Below are 23,762 nucleotides of genomic sequence, written 5' to 3'. Positions count from 1 at the left end.
TTAAATCAACTTTAATTGATTCAAACTGTTTCTCTGGTCAACAGACTGGAGTGTTTGATCTTATCATACTCTTAAGAGGGTATGATGCCCAACAGAATCTGAGTCCTCTGTGCATAATGATTAAGGAAGAGATTGGACAGGCAGGAAGAAGAAAGGATCGTATTAAAAACAAGTTTTTATGCAATGACAATTTCAAGAGTTCTGTTACAGTTCATACTGAATTTTTTGTTAGTGTTCTAATTTCTTTGTTAGAGGAATTGTTTTGGACCACTTTTGTTATTCTGGAATTCTTGTTACCATTTATTAATTACAAAAGATATATGAAGCTTCTTTAGTCATTAAGCAAAACTTCTCCACATTATATCTTGCATAAAAGGATTTTATATTTTCACTAGAGATTTTAGCAGAAACAGGATGGCACTTTTTAATGGCAGAATCCCAAGAGAATGGCTATTTCTAGGAACTTCTCTAATGAGCTTGCCTTTCACACATTTCCCTAGGAGTTTGAAGTGCTCCCTTATGTTAGTTTAGAAGACAGGAAGGCCAATGACTTGGACATCAATCATGTATACATCTTTAGAATTGATTATTTGAGTTACATTTTATTATTATCAGCATATCTTTTTTGAGGATTTAAATATAAAATGTTCTACACAATTTCCGTGTCTATTATAAAACTGGTTTTGATGTCACTGTGTACCTGTGTGTATGTATGTGTGTGTGTGTGTTAACCCTATTGACAACTGCACTCAGAAAAAAAAAGGCAGTGCATCCTATAGGGAAAATGTGTCTTAAAGTAGAATTTAATCTTGGGCATTCTATTAGCTATGTAGTGTTTGATGCTATTTTTCTTACATTTGATCATACTTCCTTTCATATAAATAGAATGGAAGGTGGTGAGAGAAGTTACTGAGCTGCTCTAAAGGTTAACATTTTAATATGAGATGTAGGTTGGTAAGATAGGAAAAATATGTGTTTATTACATATATTATATTCAAATTGTTATCAATACGTTGTAAGCAAAACAATGAATTTTCAGGCAGTATAGATTTTATGAAAGTGTAAGAAACAATAAACATGTAAGAAAATATTTGGTTAAGGGTTTGACTTGCATTTGAAATGAAAAACTATTCAGACACTTTCCATTTTAACTGTTTAGTTTTTTTATTGTTGTTCAAGAACATTGTCTGCCTTTTCCCCACATTCCCCACCCCAGCCATCCCCACCTCCCTCCCCTGATCCAACCCCCTTGATTTTAGCCACATGTCCTTTATAGTTGTTCCTGAAAACCCTTCCCCCATTTCCTCCATTATCCTTTCCCACCTCCCCTCTTGTTAATTGTCTAGGTTGTTATTCACATATTTTTTATTGGTATGATTCCATGGACGTGTAAATTATGTTAAAAATTGTATCAGCTAACTAATTTGATGATGGTTGATAAGTATGCAGTATTTTGGAAGTTAGAGTAGGAAAAGAAGGACAGCATTATACAATGTTTTAGTTTACTGATTTTCATTTGAATAGATTTTAATCCAAATATAATTATCTTTTTTAAAAAATTAGTCTTCATCTAGATTAATTTCTTGCTCATTTAAATACTGTATTTACACACAATTATGAAGCACACTATATTTATATAAAAGCATTGGATTAAATTAATTATTGTTTATAAGTCCAACAATTTCCTAGTAAATGAATACATCGTCTATAATAAGATTGAATAAAAACTTACCCCTAATTTTTTCACACCCTCTATTAAACAAAGACCTCATTATATTATATTAGAGGAAAATTACTATAAATTGATAAAATCAGAAATTGATATTCTCTTAATGTTTCCTCACAATAAATGAAGCAAAATACAACATAAAAATTACCTATAACAAGTAATTACTTTGAAAAATTTAAAAATATTTTAATCATTTTTATTCTACCATCAAAACACCATTATAATATAATAAGGGTATTTGTTTTTAAAATATCAAGCAGAAAACAAATTCTTTTTTATAATTGTTGGTCCAGTCGAGTTGTCTCTATGTTTCCCTCTCCACTGCACCTTGCCCCACCTATCTCTGCCTCCCTACTCCCAATCCTGCACCCTTTGGTTTTGCCCATGTGTCCTTTATAGATATCCTTGATGGCCCTTCTCCCTTTTCTCCCCGTTATCCATTCCCCCCTCCCCTCTGGTTACTGTCAGTTGGTTCTTTATTTCAGTGTTTATGATTATATTTTGCTTGTTTATTTTGTTGATTAGGTTCCACTTGAGGTGAGATCATATGGCATTTGTCTTTTACCACCTGGGTTATTTCACTTAGCATAGTGCTCTCCAGTTCCATTCATGCTGTTGGAAGGGTAGGAGCTCCTTATTTCTCTCTGCTGCATAGTATTCCATTGTGTACATGTACCACATTTTTAAAAATATATTTTATTGATTATACCATTACAGTTGCCCATTTCCCCCCTTCATTCCCCTCCACCCTGTATACCTCCTACCCCCTATTCTCCCCCTTTAGTTCATATCCATGTATCACAAGTTCTTTAGCTTCTACATTTCCCATACAATTCTTGCCCCCCCATCTATTTTCTACCTACCATCTATGCTACTTATCTTCTGTACTTTCTCCCCCCTTCTCCTCCTCCCACTCCCCTGTTGCTAACCCTGCATATGATCTCCATTTCTATGGTTCCTCTCTTGATCTAGCTGTCCACTTAGTTTGCTTTTGTTTCAGATATGGCTGTTAGTAACTGTGAGTTTGCTGTCTTTTCACTGTTCATATTTTCTTTTCTTTTTCTTAGATAATTCCCTTTAACATTTCATAAAATAAGGGCTTGGTGATGATGAACTCTTTGAACTTGACCTTATCTGAGAAGAACTTTTGTTATAGACTGATCTGCCTGATTTTAAGAACTGTATCTCTACCCCTTGTGGCTAAGGGCGAGAGGCGACCTTTGGAATGCCAGCTACAGGAGACAAAGCCTGTCTCTGGTAGCAAACCCTGCCTCAGTTCCTCTTCCTGCCCCCAAAGCTTGGTTGGAAGTCAATGACGGGTAAGACCCTTCACAGCAGGGGGGGGGCAACCTAAGCCAGACTCAATAACTTGGGAGGCCTTCATGGAAGGACTAGGGGTGCTGCAACAAAGAGCAATGGACTCTCGCCCCCTGGCTTTGACAAAGCCCGAGTCCCTATGTTCTCTGGGAGAAACACTTCCTGGCTCCAATTCCCTTAAGCCTGAATACCTGTTGGGGAGAGGTGCAGCTCCTTACCTTGCTAGAGTGTGTCCTGGGGAAAAATCTGGCATCATAAAGACTTGCTGATAAACTTGTGAAATCTGCTCTGCTAAGAGTGCTTTCATTCATATGATAAGAGACCGAGAAGAAATGAGTATGTCTCAAAGTTTCTGCAACTCTCTTCCTGACAGACACTGACCCAGACTCTGAAGCCCTCAGATCTCTTTGAAATGTTATCTACTGTTTGATCCTTGCTGCCCTGTATTCCTGTGTATTACAACCCAATAAAAGGCTATGGAACAGGGCACTCGGGGCCTTTTTCTCCTCAGAGAAACTGGCCACTGCTGGCCTTTGTTTCCCCGGAGAAACTGGCCACGGCCCACCTTCTCCATCCCAAACAGATCTCATCTTGTCTCTACCATATTTACTTATTCATGCATGTCTGTGGCACTGGGGGGACTCAGGGAGAAGTCACCCCTACAAACTTTATCTGCCCTTCCATTTTAAATGAAAGCTTTGCAGGATAGAGAAATCTTGGATGTAGGTCCTTCCATTTCATAAGCTGGAATATTTTCCAGCCCCTTCTTGCCTGTAAGGTCTCTTTTGAGAAATCCGCTGACAGTCTGTTGGGAACTCCTTTGTAGGTGACTGCCCCCTTTTCTCTTGATGTAATTATGATGTGCCTTGGTGTGTTTGTTCCTCCTTGGGTCCACATTCTTTGGGACTCTCTGAGCTTCCTGGACTTCCTGAAAGTCTATGTCCTTTGCCAGATTGGGGAAATTTTCCTTTATTATTTGTTCAAATAAGTTTTCCACTTGTTGCTATTCCTCTTCCCCTTCTGGTACCCCTATAATTTGGATGTTAGAGTGCTTAAAGATGTCCTGGAGGTTCCTAAGCCTCTCCTCATTTTTCTGAATTCTTATTTCTTCATTCTTTTCTGGTTGGATGTTTCTTTCTTCCTCCTGGTCCACTCCATTGATTTGAGTCCCAGTTTCCTTTCTAGCACTATTGGTTCCCTGTGCATTTTGCTTCATTTCACTTAGTTTAGCCTTCATTTTTTAATCTAATTTATGACTAAAATCAACCAGTTCTGTGAGCATCCTGATCACCAGTGTTTTGAACTGTGCATCCGATAGGTTGGATCTTTGTCGCTTCTAAGTATTGGCTCTGGGACTTTGAGCTGTCCTTCTTCTTGAGCCATAATGTTTTGGTTTGTTCACCCCTGTTATGTATGAGGGGCGAAAGCTTAGGTGTTCACTGGGGCGTGTCAACCTAGTTGCTGGGTTGCGACTAGGGGCAGGGTCAGAGAAGGTGAAACGGCATTTGTTCTGCTCTCTCTCGGATTTCGGTCCCTTCTGCCACTTCCCACAAGTAAATTGGGCCCTTCTGGTGCTGGTTCCCAGGTGGGTGGGCTTGTGTATGTTCTAGGACCTTATGGGTCTCTCCAACAAACTCTCTTGTGAGGCTGGAAGCCTCTCCCAATGCCTCAACCCATGAAAGTTTTTCTAATTGGTATTTTTAGGCTTTATTTCCTGGCGCTGGGTCCCTGGGTTGCGCAGTCTGTCTTGTTGTTCATTTTTTCACCTGCTTTATCTGCACGTGAATGTGTGACTGTGGTCAGCCAGCCACCTTGCGCCTTCACTGGGTCTGTTCATTGCCATCCCACGCCTGGGATCTGCCAGCCACTGCCTCACACCTGGGTTGGTCTGGCAGGTGTTGCTTTTATCTGCCATGACCCCTCTCCACTGGCCACCAACTCTGCTCCTCTTACCAGTCAGGTAGAACAGTTTATTGTTGTGGGACTTCGGTACAGTTCAATTTTCTGTCCGTTTTGGTTGTGTTTTTGTTTTTAAATCTTTGTTGTCCTTAAATTTGGTTGTGTGAGGAGGTACAGAATTTCCCCCTATGCCTCCATCTTGGCTGGAAGTCCCCAAGTTGTCTTAATTACTGTAGCTTTGCCTGTACCACAGTTTTTTTAATCCATTCATTCACTGATGAACACCTAGTTTGTTTCCAACACATGACTCCATTCCAGGAAAACTAATTCTTTATCTATATATTTACAAATGAAAAAAAGTGCAAAACCTAGTCAGCTAATTAATTTATTTTTTGATAAAAAAGAGTAATCAAAAACGGAGAAATTATGAACTAGCTAATGAAACAAAGATGGTTTGCAGTGGACCTTGGACATAGATCATTTATTTTCTGACTGACACTAAACAAGAATTTTCAATACTTATTCACTGATTTATACTGTATTCATTTAGTTATATGAATCCAGATAAAAATTCACTGTTATTTCAATTTGATATAATTTTTACATGATTAACAATAAATTTTTTACTCCTTCTCAATAGAAAACATGTCAGGGATGAGAAAATTAGTAAATGTAAGGAAAGCACTGTTTCTTATCAACAAAGCTGGATGTTTATGACAGATCGTGTGTTGCTTTATATGTGGTTTGTGCTAAGCTCTGAATGTGTTCTTCTAAAATTCACATGTTAAAATCTTAATCTTCGAAGATGAAATTAGGGAGTAGGGCCTTTGGAAGGTACTGTAGGTGGCATGCACTTACAGATGGGACTAGTGTGCTTTTAAAGAAACCTCACATATCTCCCTAGCCCCTTCAACCCTGTGAAGCCACGACAAGAAGGTGCAGGCTGTGAGCCAAGAGGAGGACCTATACCCAAAAGCACAATGTTGATGCCCTGATGTTTGGCTTCCTGTCTCAAGAAATATGGAAATAAATTTCTGTTTTTTTATAAGCTACCTAGTCTGTGAAATTTTGTTATAGCAGCATAAATCAACTAAGACAAATTGAAAGTTTCTCATCTAACCTCAGGAAGGAATAATGACTGCAAAAGGATAATTAGTGAGCATTCAAAAATAGATGAAGCTCTTAATGTTTGCTATTTATCTGCCTTTGACTACCTTGTGACTGGTGGGGTGACTAGATTATCCCACTCTACACTGAAAGCACTCAAGTATAAGTTAAGCAATACATGATTACAGATTAGCTAAATATCATAAGCTACTCAACCTTTATTCCTTGGTCAGCAAGAGCCTTAAAGATGTACAGTTTTAAGGGGGAAGCGTCAAATCAAAGCCTACAATATAAAGTTTCAAAGGTAAAAGTTTAAGGATGAAAGCAGCTGGTGGATCTGAGTGAGTGTCTTACTTGCAGAAATAACATATTCATAGTTTTCTTGTATATTATTTATATTGTAGAAAATAACCTCATTTTCAAGGCTACTATTCTTTTAATTAGATACAAAATGCAGGTGTTTTGCAATGTATACGTTTTCTACAATAGCATATAGAATAGGATAAAATCAGGACTCTGAACAAAATACTATTTTAAAATCCTTCCAGTTTTGTGATTCTCTCTGTAGCAGGCACAATTTTTCTTAAGAATCCAAGAACAGGCATTTAAATAATGTTCAGTTATGAGTGAAATATATATTAAATGTACAGTTGTCTTCTTCAACAGTATTACTAGGATGAGTATATTAACTGTAGTAAAAATTATTTATTTGGGGAAAGGTTCATATCTACCTAAAGGTCAGGCATGGCAAATATTGCATCATAATAAATCCTTTAAGAATTATATATTATTATATTTCTGGCCACAAGGCAGTTGAAAAGTTAAGTATATGATAAAAAGTTCAGACATTATCTACATAAGACTAACTGAAATATATTTATCTCGAATCTCTGTTTCAGATTTTAATTTATATTTATTTATTTATTTATTTATCTTTAGAGGGGAAGGGAAGGAGAGAGGAAGAGAAACATCAATGTATGGTTGCCTTTTGTGCATCCCCTGCTGGGAACTGGCCTGCAACCCAGGCATGTGCCCTGACTGGGAATCAAACCGTGATCACGTGGTTCTCAGGCCCTCATTCAATCCACTGTGCTATACCAGCCAGGGCTCAGATTTAAATGTCTGATGATAAATCATCCCATGCAATACTTGTCTGGCAGACAAAATACTGCACACAAACAGTTAATAAAACAGTAGATGATGTTTTTTTTTAACATTTGCTCCATTCAATTTTGTTGTGTAAATTTAAAATAATGTTTGGTGCCCTGGCTGGTGTAGCTCAGTGGATTGAGCATGGGCATGCGAACCAAAGGATCCCAGTTCGATTCCCAGTCAGGGCACATACCTGGGTTGCAGGCCAGTTCCTAGCTGGGGACGCATGATAGGCAACCATACATTGATATTTCTCTCCCTCTCTCCCTCTCTCCCTCCCTTCAACTCTAAAGATAAATAAATTTAAAAATTCACTTAAAAAAGAAATATTAAAAAAATGTTTGGTGATAATTATACACAATCCTATTTTTTACCTGTAGTAGTTACTCTTCGATCTAGTTGCATAATACATAAAATAATATTCTCACACCTCTCTGTTCACATCACAGAGGACAAATGAGTATAAAAATACACCTATATATTTGGAAAACTATTATTAGATCAGTGTATATATTATGTATTGTAATAAACATTCAAATCTACAGAAAATTTTTATGAATTTATTTGGACCAAACTGATGATATGTCCTGGGAAGCGAGATCTCAAATACTTCCAGGGAAGAGGAGAATATCATTGTGCTTCATTTATGTACTTGGAGTTCAGGGTGGGAAACAAGGAAAATTGGAGGAAGGTAAAAGAAAGCTGGGTGATGATCGCATTACAGGATGGTTAATGAGATTCTGTGCTGTCCTGAGGGTGGTCAGCCTTTAGAATGAGAGGTCTGAAAAGGGGCATTTCAAAGAGGCATTAACCTACATGCACAGAATGGATGGACAGGATTTGCTTACGGTAAAGATAAGCCTTTTACCAAGAAAGTTATGTGCCAGGGGTATGATTACCCACCACGACCCCCCATTTAGGAATTTATTATCACACCACCCTGTGAGATTACTTCCCATAGAACCCTTTCTGGGGTCCACATAAGTATACAGAAACGAGCACACACAGATTATGTGTATACTACATAGATCTGAAATATTATTCTTAAGAAATTTTTATTCTTAATTCTTAATTAAGAAAACTGTTTTTTAAATATTTTATTTATTTATACTTTTAGAGAGGGGAAGGGAGGGTGAAAGAGAGGGAGAGAAACATTAGTGTGTGGTTGCCTCTGGCAGGCCCCCTACTGTGTTCCTGGTCTGCACCCCAGACTGGGAATCTGACCTGCGACCCTTTGATTTGCAGGTCAGCACTCAACCACTGAGCCACACCAGCCTGAGCAAGATACTTTATTTTTAATAAAATTACTTAGAACAGCATATTGTAATTGGGCAACATGGGATCCAGCCACTTGTTGCCGTGTATGTGCATTAACACGAAGATTTATAGTAATGGAAATAAGTTTTTTTATTAACAAATTTCCCAATTTGAGGGGACTTGGAGCATTCCTGCTCCAAGCTGATCTGTCCTGCAAAGCAGAGAAAACCACCACCCCCAGGAAGATTAGAGTCCAAATCCATGCCCAGAAATCTCCCATTATTGCTTCTCTGTAGCTCAAGGATGTTACTCGAACGGGTTTTTGTCCGTCCATGCCAGAGTTACCATCGCCTCACAGCAGCTGTTCCTCTGTCCCGGGTCTGGGGTACACTGCCAAATCACTCCAGATGGTCATGCAGGAGAAGCTCCGCTGGTGGGGAAATGCCCCCCCCCCCCCACCTCTGTGTGTTGCTCTCAGCTTCCATGTGCTGCCGTCTGGGCGAGACAGAGGAAGCAGTCTGGGACCCATGTGCCGAGCTGCAGTGGGCTGTAGCATCCCAAGGGCCGGAGCTCAGCAAGGGTCGCGCCCCAGCATGGGACCCTGCCTCTGAAAGCTGACTTCAAACCATGTGGGACCTAAGCTCGGAGAAGTCCTGGCATCTGCCATTCCCACCCATGTGGGGCAAATCAAGAGAGGCAGCTTCTGCCTGCTTCCTGTTTGAAAGTCTTCTCCCAAAATCCTGTGCGTGCTGGAAGCCACTTGGAGTGTCCAGCTTTACAACCAAAGTGTGCCAGGTTGTCTATGTTTGCCTATGCTGGACTTCAGCTGCCATATTGCCTAAGAGGGTAAAGTCGCCAGTCACAGGCATGCTCTGTACAATGTTCCTTCAGCGGAGTTTGGAGCTGTCCGGCTGCTTGTAACAATCTCCCTTCTCTGGCAGCGGCCCCCTTTATGGGGAGGACAAGTCACTTCTAATCATCAGGTCCAGCTGGGGTTTTCTCCTCACCTCTTGCCTTCTCCTGGAGATCTGGCCTGAGCCCTCTGTTACAATATTGATTAGATATAGATACATGTAAGTGTAAGTACAAACATAGATATGTTTGTTAGGAAAAGTTATTTTAGGACAGTTATCACTTAAAAACGTACAAAGGACTAAACGGACTTTAGGATAATATTGACTGATTGTATTGGCATCTCTCAGACAGCCTAAAAATATATGATGAATGAGAACTGCATATAAAAACCATGAATAACAAAATCTTTAGCACCATTAAGATATATATAGAGAGAGAAAGAGAGAAGCCATAGTTTTCAAAGTACTTGTAAGTGGAACGATTTGACAAATTTTAACGGAGTCATCACTGGAAATGCTGCTGTTGTAAGATGGATGCAGAAACTAAGGAAGAGGGGCTCCAAAGTTACTCCCTGGAAAGGAAGAAAGACCGGTTTCTAGATGAAGCGCAAACAAAACCAGTCAAAGAAAGAGAAAGTCAATGATGTGCTAAAAATAGAGACAAGTGAGGCATCTGCCAGTTCATAGCATTAAGTAAAGGGAAGAACTTAAAAGAAGGAGGAACTAAAAGAGCCAGCCTCCAGAAGTATTGCTTTGAGAAGATAAAGGGATAGATAAAGAAGAAATGCCCCTTGGGGATTTTGCAATGCAGAAAAAAATAAAATAAGGTGAGAAAGCTAAGTATTTGGCACAAACAAAAACAATTCTTTTTATATATTTTTTATTTTAATTGTTGCTCAGATACAGTTTTCTGCCTTTTACCCCCATCCCAGCCCAACCCCTCAGCTCTTCCAACCTCCCTCCAATTTCCACCCCCCTCCTTGTTATTATCCATGTGTCCTTTATAAGAAACTTCAAACCCTTCCCCTTCCCCTAAAATTCCTTCCCCTCTCCTTTCTGGTCATTATCAGCCTGTTTTCAATTTCAGTGTCTTTGGTTGTATTTTGCTTGTTTGTTTTCTTGATTAGATTCCTGTTAAAGGTGACCCAGCAATTCCACTGCTGGTATAATATCCTAAGAACCCTGAAACACCAATCCAAAAGAACCTATGCACCCCAGTGTTCATAGCAGCACAATTTACAATAGCCAAGTGCTTCCTAGGTGCCCACCAGTAAATGATTGTATTAAAAAAACTCTGGTAAATTTACACAATGGAATTCTGTTCAGCAGAAAGAAAGAAGGAGCCCCTACCCTTTGCAACAGCGTGTATAGAACTGGAAAGCATTATGCTAAGTGAAATAAGCCAGGTAATAAAAGACAAAAACAAGTCTTAATATAAGTATAATGGCTCAGAAATCTTATCTTGTTTCACCTGGTCCTTTTCTTTTGATTTTTTTCCTTTGACTCAGATAGGCCTCACTCAGTGACCTGACTCTTCCACTGTCTTCTCACTTGCTTGATCAGTAAGCCCCAGGGCACTGAAGCTGTAATCAGCAACCAGGAGTCTTAGGAACAATGCCCTGGGTGTCTTGACTATGAGACAGGAGTCTCCAATCAAACTAAAGTTAATATCTTGGCCTCAGTTGTGTTTTAGCTCCAGGCTCAAGAAAGATGAATTATCCCACTAAAAAACTATTGCAAAATGAAAAAGAACAACTTCATGGCTGACAGCAAGACCAGATGCAGTGATCAATTACCCCTTACCCTAACATGAACCAGTCAATAGAGACCACAATCCTAATTATTTCAGAAAAAATAATTAATCACCATTAATATTTTCCCTCTAAATAATCCATGCCCTGGAGGCCTTCAAGAACCAGGTCTTTAAACATTTGCTCACCTGTGACTTCCTGTATATTGCCACCTCCTTAATAAAAGTCTTTCTTTCTTGGCAGCAAACCTGTTTTTCTCCTACTGGGCTTTGATACATGCAGGCAGATGGCCCCCTGCAGTCTGGTAACATAAACTCAAACCTCCTGCCATCACTATCATCCACATGCAAATCAGCTATTAGGGAAACATGGAAAGATGTTTTTAAACTAAGAATACTGCTCATGCAATGCCTAAAATGAAGGAGCAAAAAAAAAAAAAAAAAAAAAGGAAAAAGGAAAAACAGAGACCAGTTTCATATAAAACTAAAAGAAAAAAAAGGAAGTGAGAATTAAAACAAGTTTAGAACCCTACTCCTCCAGAGAAAATAATTCAGGAATAAAAGTATGACATCACGCTCCAAACAAATATTTGTTAAATATTTTTAAACAGTATTTGGAGTTGCAGATTAAAAATGGAACCAGAAAATCAGAACTAAGGGCAGATGTAGGTCATGAACTAAAAGTAGGAGAGGTAAAAAAAAAAAAGTCACAAAAACATTTTTTAAAAAAAGACAAAGGCATTGCAGAATAAGAAAAAATTACAAAGTTTCAGATGAACAATAATTTGCAATCAATATCTAATGCATGATATTGAAGAAAGGTCAGAAAATTACCAAGAAAATGAATATGTGCCACAGAAAGGAAAAAGGGTCAGAGAAAAAGCAGTTATGAGGAATATAGTCCAAAAGGATCCAGCATATGTGTTACTGAAGTCCTTTCAAGAAGGCCAAAGCCAATGACAAAAGAAATCGAATATTTAAACTCAGAATTCAAGGAAAATCGGAAAAATAAGAGTAAATTTAAATCCACATTCTGAAAGGTTACACCATACATGGGAAAACTGACACAGAATTATCCACTTTGATACCAAACCTAGCAGAAATATTAGACTTTAGCATCGTGATAAAAATCCTCAGTGTCTCCAGGTAAAAAGTAGCACAGGTTATTTATCAGAGTGAGAGAATAAGACTGCTGCCACTCTTCTCAGTAGCAGTATGCTAAGTTCCCTGTAAAGCAGTATTAGAAGTACAACTCAAAGAATCAAACCGTAAGTCAAAGATTGCATCTTCTAAGCAAGCTGTCTGAAGTCCCAACAAACTAAGACCTTCAGTGCTGGCCCTTCTCTGCAGCCCAGGGCTATGGATGGAGGGGGGCAGGTATCATCGCTCATTAATATCAATGGCAACGATGAAGCCCTGAGGTGATAGAAGCCAGACAGCAGTGCTTAACCACCAGAGGCAAGGGGGCACATTTACAACGATGGCTGGCAAGGTCAGAGGGGTCACCTGGGGGGACTTGACCCACAGGCAGTTATGGAGATGGCCAATATAACACGACATTCTTAGTGACAACACATGAGCAGTCACGGAGGGTTCTAGTATACATTTACAGTTAGGGGAAGACCAGAATGGAGTGGATGGAAGAAGGCAGTTTTACCAATAAGAGTCACATTCCTTACTCAATTCTTGGACTTGAGTTACTTTTCTAACTCTAATCTTTTGGCTAACGAAATGGGCAAACCTATAGGAGAAAAGACCATGCCACATCACCATAAGTGTATGTTTTGATTATGCACCCTATAATTCTCACAAAAGTACACAGGGTCCTTCGCAAAGCTGAATGTACACTGGACAGAGTGAATATACAGGCATTTGGATGACTCTTGGACAAAGTGCCTCAGTTCACAATGATACTCAGAGGTGTAAAATAGCATTTCTTGTAAGTGGCAGGGAATGCAATGAGTTCTGGATAACATTTAATTTGTAGTGGGTTCTCCGGATCAGCAAACCTGCCCAGTGGTCACATTCTCAGTGTCTAAATAAACAACTAGATCAACACACTTGACGGGAAGAGTCAGCCCACACTGTGTCCTTGGCCTTGGGGATAAGTGCTGCCACAGAGAAGAATTCTAAGTAGAAGTCTCTAAAACTGTGCTACATCCACTCAAGATAATACATGAAAATCAATATTGCTTTCTGGGGGTTGTAGAGATTAGTGTGACCATTTAAGACCTAAAGAATGAAGGGCTGGAATCTTATTATATCTCCATTTAATTTGCCATTTAATTATTACTATAAAGTATGGAGAGTTCAGTGAATTAGTAGTCCCAATGAGAGTTGTTGTGCTCACACTGGATTAGATTATTAAGGCCTTGCTATAGGTATTCTTTTGTATTCTAATTAAATTATAACTAATCTGAGTTCACATGGAACAAACAAAATATTCATTTATGAATATGTCCTAGGGCTAGATTAATTCTTCTACTCTGTCCTAATGTAAAATAAAGGGGAGCAAGACTACCGGGAATTCTGCAGAATGTCATAGTAATACATCACACTGATGGCAGGAATGCTGGGGCAGGATGAGTGAGCAGTGATTTTTTGGCAGCTTTCTTAATGTAATGGCTTCAGAGAATGGAAGATGAATTTATTGATGTTTCATAATCCTAACACTTTGTAACCGTTTGTCTGGACCGGTACTCGGAAGTGCACTGAAATATCCTTTCCAGAGGGGAGGGACCATTTTTGCACCTGATTCTCCTCCTGAAAAGAAAGCAGCTCAGAGCCTGGTCATGGTCTCCTGAAAGCAACAGATTCCACACCCTGAAGTGTTGCCCTGACCCGTAAACTGGGTGACATCTTATGTTGCCACCTTTGAATGTCACCGAGAACAGAAAGATTCTAAAGAAGATCCAAAACGTTTCTGGACCCATGTTTGGGAGTACTCCTGGAGACCATTAAAATATATATAGGGATAGCTGACAATATTGTAATTCTATCAGAAGTGACTGTGTACCATATTAACATCACACTAAATCTTAAATAAATGTAGCCTTGACTTATCTCCCCTTAGCCATATCCCCTAAATTCACTTAGTAGCTCACACTAGCTAGCACTGGGGAAAGTATGGTGGAGGAGATGTCAGAATTAAAATGGTCAGAAATTAAAATAGCTTACTTTTGAGAAAATCATTAAAATATGTTTTTTAAAATATTTTATTTATTTATTTTTCGAGAGAGGGGAAGGGAAGGAGAAAGAGTGGGAGAGAAATATCAATGTATGGTTGCCTCTCATACATCCTCTGCTGGGAGTTGGCCTGCAACCCAGGGATGTGCCCTGACTGGGAATCGAACCGCGACACTCTGGTTCGCAGGCCCGCTCTCAATCCACTGAGCTACACCAGCCAGGGCAAAATATGTTTTAAAACATCTTGCTAGCACCTCCTCCAGAGCCTCCTATGTTAATTCATGCTAAGTAGGAATTTTCAGGCTCAACTTCATTAGTTTCATGTTGAATCTGCCTCTGTCATTGTCTCTTATTATTTAAAGCAACTTATTCTCAGAAATTATTTCCTTATCATTTAAAGAAAAGAAAAAAGAAATAAAACCTTGAAAATGTTCCTCTTTATTAAATTCACAAATAACAGATTACAGTTCTTCTTCTCAAATCAATACACTAATTAACTTTAATTTTCACCTTTTAATGATGTAGTTTAAGGCAAAGTACTTGCTAGTCTTCCAGCAATGTATATTATATATTTATGAGTTTGGCATTTTACTTTGTATAATTTGGCCCATCATCAGAAGTACAGATTAATCAAATTTCAACACAGCAAACAATTCATAGAGAATAAGCATCATAAACAAAATAAATCCTCAAAATAAATTAACGTAGGACTAATAAAAATGTATTACAAACTCATATCCAATGCATAGCACTGAGAGTGGAATGAACATGTGCCAACTTTTCTGACCCCAGTAAGAAAATACCTAATAAAACAGCATAATAATAACCTACATAATACAGCATTCCAAACATGCAGACATAACAAATCCACAGTAATTCCCAGATCTATTTGAATGATACAAGGAGCCTGAAATAAAACACAATGGGGATAGTACTTTAGCAAAGTAGTAATAAATGAGACGGCTATCACCATGCATTAGAAGCAGCTACTATCTCTGCATTCTAATAACTTACAGGCAAAATAAGAAGCAGGTATTCTGGTGCACTAAACATAGAATTAATCTTACTCATAGAAAAAGTATACTATAAATACTCAAATTACATAACACTGTTTTAGTAAACTAGAGTCCACAATGGTGGTCACTTAGCAATAAACAGGAAAAATAGTATATAACTTTGTGTCACATCTCAAAAAAAGAAAAAAATAAGACGGTCTGTTAAAACATTTTTATTGTAGCTGTAAGACATATTTTCTTTACCATTGGCTAGCTGACAAGTACATTTGAAGCCCTTTAGATGGATAAATTTCAGCAGAGTCAATGATATATCTGTGTGTGTTCATGTTTTATGTACATCTCTAAGAATTACTTTGAATACTATTGTAAAGAGAAAATTTTGTCTCTGAGAATTTGATGAGCTTTATTTCCATAGACAATTTATATTTGACATCATGATTATGTTTTGTTTTACTTTTAAATCAAGAGAGAAACAGCATCAAGTTCATGGACTCATTTGAGTAAAATATTTTCATGGTTTCCTGGATTATCACAATAACATCTTAATTTGTTTCCTTGCCTCTGGATTTGCCCCCAGGAACAGTGAGTCTTATAATTACTCCTAATTCCAGACACCTGCACTTTCACTGGTGCGAGTGTAGCAGGGGCCCAGAATTCCAAGGTATCTGGGTTAAATGTGTCCTCTCTCTTAATACCCATAGATATTCATATACTTGAAGGGCATCAGACCTAAGTACTGTCTAGTGAGTGCTATGGAGTACTGGCCAGATCACCATTTAAAGACCTAGTCACTAATTTCTGCAGCTGCTTGAATTGTTGCTTTCTGATGTCTCAGTCAAGTCCTTTTCCAGCAATTGGGCTAAAGGGAGCTGGTTGCTTTACCTAATACCTTCCCTCAACCCTAGGGCAGCTCACCTCCAATGATTGACTAATGAGGGATTACAGAGGCTGAGCCCCCTTATATATATTCAGGGTAACTTTGAAGGACTATCTCAGTTCAAAAGTCTCCATAGAATTGGCTTCAATTACAACTGAATTCCAATTCAACGTCTCTCTATACCCATTCCTGCTCCCTTAATCCCTTTACAAATAGTGTTTACAACAACATTCATCAACAACATCCTGGCAGGCAAATCTCTGTTTCCTGGGGAATATGACCTAAGTCTATTGGTATTAAACATTGTACTAGGAAGCTGATCCTAAATGGAATTTTGAAGCTGAATCAACTGCCAGCTTTATATGCTAATGAATAATCCAATCAAGTAATTTTCTTTGGCATGCTGTAGAGATGGAATTATTAAAATTTTTTTCCAGTGTTGAATTAAGGTGAAATACATATAGTAGAAAATGTGTGGAATGGTACAAAATTTCAAACAGTTGGGAGATTCAATAGAAGTAAGAGTAAAGAATATGGAATGGATGGCATTTGCTGGATGTTATTGATTCATTGAAGAAACACAATAAAAGGATATGAATGATTAATAAGCCATTGAGTCTGGTTAACAGCATAAAAAGAGTTTTACTGCCTATAGCTAGAGGCCAGGAAAAGTTTATTATTTGGGTATTGGAACTCCTGCACAGGTCGAATTTCAACCCCAGAAAATGTGCTCAGCCAAGACCAGAGACTTTATTAAGAAATGTTTGGACTCTTAGAATTGATATATATACCTATGGGTCCATGCACTTAAAGACCTTTAATTTCTAGGTTTGTCAGAACCATTTGGGCCTACACAAGTGGCTTGCTCCTCCCTATTTAAGATTGTTTACTTCATTGCTTGAAGACCATACAGAAATCTCTTTCTTGTGGGAACACATATGACCTCCTCAGCATAATGCCACTTCCTCTTGGCAATCAGAATAATAACTAGAATCAAGTTGCAACATCACCCTCATAAAAATGTGAATGATCTTAGGTTGTACAGGGACTGAAAACCAAAAGGAACTATAGGCTCTATACGAACATTTAGAATTCCTTAAAGAAGAAGAGACTGGATCCCTACATGGAAGAGTAGAACACTTTAACAAAAGTATGTAATAATGCTTAATCTCTGTCTCACTCAAAGGAACCTATAGCTATTTAATTATTTAACTATAATACAGGAAAATGGATTACTCAAAACATAGTAAAAATTGATAGAAGCATGACCTTGGTTGAAAATGTCACCTGGAGAAGTGAATTGTTGTTATCATAACTATCTTCCCCATGAATATTGGCAAAGGTCATTGCCCAAGGCATAGGAGGCTGTATAATAAATGAAGCCCCAGACCAGGCATGGCTCTTGGTGGCTAATAGTCTGATAGGGCTACAGAATAATTTGATGGTAATTTCTATGCTATTCAAATGCATTATACTTGGTGGTTTGTATTCTCGTTTATTTGCAGAATCCCCACATTGATTCCTTGATCTGTGAGGTAAGCCAAGAAAAAGCCAGTGCAAACCCCAAAGACAGTAAATTAAGAGCAATATAATATCTTGGAGTGAATGGGAGAGGTTAGAGCCAATTTTTAGAACTAAAAAATGCTGAAAGTGTGGTCTCATTATATTCCCTTTCGTTCATTAGTTTGGCACCTTAAAAAATCAGCTATATTGGGCAGATGAAAATGTAGTATATCACAAACTCAAACAAACAGTAGCTTCAATTGCAGTACCAATTATTTTCACAGATTCTGGTAGTTTGTATACAGCCATTAATTGGACTTATGTATTCTTTCTCATAACAATCAAGTGATTGAGAAGAAGCAGAAGCAGTTTGCATCCACATGGTGTATTAATTTTCTGGGGCTGCAAGTTACCACAATCTGGGTGGCTCAAAACAATAGAAATATATGAGTATACTCTCACAGTTCTGGCCAGAAGTCTGAAGTCAAGGTGTCAGCAGGGCTGTTTTTTTCTGAAGGCTCTGAAGCAGAATCTGTTCCATGCCTGTCTCCCATTTCTGGTGGGTACTGCAGGCCTTAGCTTTCCTTGGCTGGTAGTTGCAGTCTTGCCAAGGCGACCTCCCATTCACATGCAGTTCCCATGTGTCTCTGTTTTCACACCCACAGCAGTCATAGATTAGAGCCCATTCTAATCCAGTTAGGACCTCATTTAATTTACCAATTACATCTGCAAAGATTGGGCTCTTCCATTTCCAAATAAGGTAATATTCTGATGTTCAGGGTAGATATGAATTGTAGGGGGACATTATTCAACCTAGTACATTTGGTATTTACCACAGTATGCATTTACAGCCCTACTCTGTAATAAGCTAGCACTAAAAGAATTCAACTACTTAGACATTCTATACACATTGAACATTGCTTGACTTTGTAGAGCTAACATTATTTGATAGATAATGACATTTTGCTGTATGAGCAAGTTATAGCAAGAATTCTAGAGTCTTTTGTAATACACATGTACTTGATAGAGTAAAAACTGTGTTCTGTAAAGTTGTTGGGCAATATCTATTAGTTAAAATAATTTTTTAGGTTTTAGTCTTGTGGGTTAATGGGGCATGCCAGAACATTGTGTCCAAAGAAAAACAACAGCAATAGTAACAAAACTATTGTATTTATCACTCCTACCAATAATATACAATAAATACAATGCCATCTTGAACTTTTTGAGCTCTGAGGGTGGCACATTCCACACTTGGTTAAATACCGCTAACTTATTTATCAATCTGTACTTACATTTATTCGTTTTGTATGAGGACAAGGGAAGAAAACTCTAGTGCAGGCTAGTTTGTGATACAAGTAGCCTGTAGTTTGGGCAATGTTACCTTGCAGACTCTATGGCTCTAAAAGTGTGTATGGTAAATATAGGTGTCATAGCAGGTTGTGGCAAACAAAATAGGAGAATCAAAGGGAGACTATTGTAAAGAAGCAAAAAGATAATCATAGAACTCGGCCTTGATATGCTACTGGACCTCAATTAAGATGGAGAACTTGATCATGAGATATCAAGTAACCACACAGTCAGAGCTACTCAGTGTGCTGTGTCTCTCAAACACAAGTGGAAACTTCAGGCAACTGAAATTCACTCCATTATGAGTGTTAGCCATTCCCCATCAGGCACAAGAGCTGGAAGGTAACACAGAACTTCATGAGGAAGTTGGGCAGATCCCAAAGTCATCCACTGTTCATGCAACTGTAACTTTCTCATCACTAACACTTAACAGTCACATGAAAGTCTCCTTGACACCAGCTGGCAGAAAAGAAAAGGTCCTACTTGATTCACACAAGGAGTGTCTCATTATATGGATACAAGATAAAAAATGTACTTCCTCTGGGTCTCAGTTCCACAAAATGTGGACCTCACAACCAAGGATCAGGCAGAATCTTCCATATGTGTAGAGGTCTGGGAGCCATGAATATGTCCATCTACAGTATGTAGAAAGAAAAGTGTTCCAAGGTCATAATATATATCGACACAGGGGAAGTGAGAAATAGCTTTGCTGCTTAGTTAAAATTCTAGAAGGAAAAATATTGGAAGACACCAGAGACAAAAATCTGTGAAAGAGGAATATGGACGGACCTATGGGAAAGGCTATGAAATATGAAGATCTTTAGAAGGCATGGAAAGACTATTAGAAAATATTCACAATGATAGAGTCATTGGACAATCAAAGACACAACCACCTGCAGCTGAAAAAAATGAGCTCATTAAGAGGGGCCACTGTGGCAAAGAATGGAAGGTATGCAGAGGCCTGGTACCCGGGGCTGCCGCTCCCCAAGGTGGATCTTGATGTCGATGCTGCTGAATCTCCATCCATCCCAGCAGAGGCCGATTCTAAAAGAACAACATGAAAAAAAAAAAAGAGCCATTTTTTTTTGGCAGACTGGTTAAATTGCACTTTGGATTTTCTAATTGGACTTTCTCCCCCTAGGGCCTTAGCCAGCTTACATAGGGTTTGATTTTCCTACCTCTGAAAAACAATTCTCTATGGATTTCTCACAATTCTATAAGTCTTATGAGAACAGGTACTGACAGCCTTTGTTCCAGTCTGAACATATGTGTAAAGTGAATGGCCTTGTAAAAGGCCATTGTAAAAGAGAGATTGAATTTCCCTCTGGAACAATGGGCAGCCATGTCCACTGCTTATTTTAATGATTTCTGTTCCCTAAGCTCATAGTTTTTCCTCCTCTGAAAAGACCTGCCCTCTCCACTGTGCCTCAATTTGAGATGATACTGGAAGGCATATTCCAGCTCCAGAACTTCCTGTAAGATCAACTGTGGCCTCGGTGGCAAGTGCATAGTAGTTCAACCACCCTCCTGCCCAGCCCTGTTTCCCTCACTTTGTATAGATTAGTTTCCCAAGGGTCTTCCCCAATATGCCTATCGCATAGAATTTCTACCTAAGGCTCTCCTTGCCCGAAAACCTGTGCTAGAACACTCTTCATGCTCTTTATTTCTGTCATATCACAAACCTAGTATTCTGTCATTTACTTAGGAGTACTCTCTGCCTCAGGACCTCTCTGATATCCAAGTGAGAAAAGTATAATTGATCTAAGGCCCCAACTGCCACCGTCTCAAAACCATCATCATGTCTGGCTAAGGCCATAGGCATCTTCCAGCCTATAACTGAGCCTACCAGGGATATCAAGGCAGACCCTTTCCAGAGCATCATGGGAATTCCTCTAAAGAGTAATTTCAGCAGGAGGATTCCCCATCAGCTTAGCTACGTATTCTTAGAATGGCAGTGGAGTCTGTGATGCTCCCATCCAGTCTTTTCTCTTCCCTTTCTATTTCTCACGTGTTGGAGCTACACTGAGCTTTCGTCACTCTCATGGACTCCCCCAATTCCCTCTTTAGTTTCCATAGCAAACATTTTCCACGATAAATGTCTTGCATGCTTGTCTGGATTAACACACTATCCCATTTCCATCACTACTTCTAATAATCCAATCAAAAGTTTTTAACCCTACCAAGACTATCCCCTACCACTTTTATCATTTTCACTTCCTTTTTGATGTTCATTTCCTTGCATAGTCCTCAGAGTTTTTCTCTTCTCTATATTCGATCATCCTCTGGAATATGTCATCCCCCCCCATGGCTTTAAATACCACATATGTGCATGTACACCAAACATACCACTTGCTTCATTCTTCTCCTGTATCCAGTACCACAGGAGTAACTGCCATTAGACTATATAATGGGCAATCAAATTTAACCTGTTCAAATTGAATTCTTGATCCAGCTGCCAACCTGATTGCCTCGTAATTTTTCCGATTTTCGTCATTAGCAAATTTATGTACAGTTGCCTGAATTAAAATTTTATTTTTTCTTTAACATCCCACATATCTAAAATCTGACCAGTTCTCAACTTCTCCACTGTAGTACGGCAGTCCAAGATACCCAGATTTATCACTGGGATTAATATAATAGCTTCCCAACAGTCTCCTCTCTTCTGTTCTTGCCTTTTTATAATTTATTCTCATCACTGGAGCCAGAATCATCTTCTAGAGATGAAAGATACCTTCTTTGCTTACAACTTCCCCCAGAGTTCTCCTCTTTTTTAAAATGAAAGACTAAGACCTTCAAATAGTCTGTGACCTTGAGAGCCAGCCCCTTCTACCCCTCTGACTATATTTTCTACTACTCTCCCCTTTCTCACCTACTCCTGCTACATGGGACTCCTTCTTGCTGTGACTGAAATGCAGCACCACACATATTCTCTTCTTAGACCTTGGCACTTACTCTCTCTTCTGAATGTGGTGTGTTTCTTTAAATCCTCATATAGCTACACAATCTCTCTTCATTAAAGTTTTGCTTAAATTTCCTTTCCAATTGTCTTTCATAACAATTGCTATAAAAATTGCTCCCCTTTAATCCCTCTGGTATTCACCATGCCCCTTTGTTCCTTTACTTCTTCTCTCTAGGACTTATTTCTAGCATTTTCTACCATGCAGTTATTTACTTAGTTAGTTTTATTATTTGCCTCACTTTACTAGAATTGCTAGTTTTCTTCAACTATATTATATTCCTTCTCACTTTTGTCAATTTGTTTTATCAACTTCAGAGAGAGAATGGATAATTTTTTTTTATTTCTATCCTTTGTTCTATCAGTTTTAACTTTGTGTGTTTTGAAGCTCTGTTATGAAGCAGTACCATATTTAAGACTGTACTAGCTTCTGGCTCAACCAGATCTTTTATCCTTATGAGAATACTCTATTTAGCTTTAGTATTAACTGTATTCTTGAACTTAATCCAATGTTAATAGAGCCATTTCAGCTTTCTTATACTTTGTGCTTACATGATAGTATCTTTCATTTTTCTATTTTAAATAGTCTGTTTCTGTGTTTATTGAGTATCTTTGGTAGTAATCATGTATTTTAGGGCTTGCAATTATCCTTAGTTGATAATCTCAGTCTTTTAAAATTAAAATAGCTAGTGTATATATATTTAATTCAAATAGAGATACATTTAGGTTTAAATATAATATCTTACTAGATTTTCTATATTTGACCCAAATAATCTTTAAATTTTGAAGTTGCTTTCTGCTTTTTTTGTTATTCTTTCTGTTTTAGTTAATCGTGTATTCTTTTTGAATTCCATCCCAACTAAACTATTAACTTTATAGCATATCATTTTGTTCCTTTAAAAAGTGATTGCTATAGGGTTAACAAAATAAATTTTTTAATTTATCACAATGTATCATGAACAAAATAAATTTTTTAATTTATCATAATCTATCATGAATTAGTATTACACTACTACTTCTCATATAATGAAATTTTAGATTATAATTGTATTTATTTCAAAACATTAAATTCATTATTATTAGTTTTGCTTTAAGTGAGCAATTGTCTGGTATAAGTAATTGACTACTAGCATAACCTGAATGTCTAATATTTTATTGATATAAGTAAAAAGACAAATATTTTTAAAATAAGCATATCTTATTTCCCAGACTAACTATTTATATTTACACTTACTTGCTTTCTATTTTTACTCTATTTCCCACTACTATTTCTATTTGTAAATAATTATTTTTTACTATTATTTTTTATTATTATTTGAGGTAAACCACATTAACATTATATAAATGTCCAATTCCTCATCAAATCCTTAACCCATTTTAACAGTCATTAATAACACTAAACTCCATCATTTATTCTATTTCCTAGTTAGTTTTATTTCCTCATCTATTTATTGATTCATTTACTTCTTTTCAATGGGGGACCCCCCAAAACAGAATTATCTTCTGGAGGGCGGGCGGGCCCCTTGTAGTACAGGCTTCCCCACTTCACTAGCTGAGTGTGCTGGGAACCCATCTGTACCAGTGTGCCAGGTGGCATTGTTATGAAAGGCTATGTTCGGCTTCAGTGAATACTTTTTGAAGACTCTTTCAGTGCATTTGCCCATTTCATGCTGGTGATTAACAAGTGCACCTGCCCACACTGTACTGAGTGTTCAGCAGTTTTTGACCAAAAATGGCTGTGACCCCTGTGCCCCACCTTCCCCATTCACCAGATTTCACCCTGAGTAATTTTTTTTTCAGTTGATGTAAAAA

General features: G+C 38.1%; 1 pseudogene; it reads right to left on the bottom strand.

Moving 5' to 3' along the window:
• The window catches only part of LOC119050102 (40S ribosomal protein S10-like), a 43,358-nt pseudogene extending 22,542 nt beyond the window's left edge, over positions 1 to 20,816 (bottom strand).
• Positions 20,817 to 23,762: the final 2,946 nt, after the last annotated feature.

The sequence above is a fragment of the Artibeus jamaicensis genome, unplaced genomic scaffold, assembly GCF_021234435.1.
Source record: "Artibeus jamaicensis isolate MK-2021 breed Jamaican fruit bat unplaced genomic scaffold, CSHL_Jam_final contig_585, whole genome shotgun sequence".
Lineage (NCBI taxonomy): Eukaryota > Metazoa > Chordata > Mammalia > Chiroptera > Phyllostomidae > Artibeus > Artibeus jamaicensis.
The sequence above is the reverse complement of the archived record's forward strand: the minus strand, read 5'-3'. Positions and strand labels throughout refer to the sequence as shown.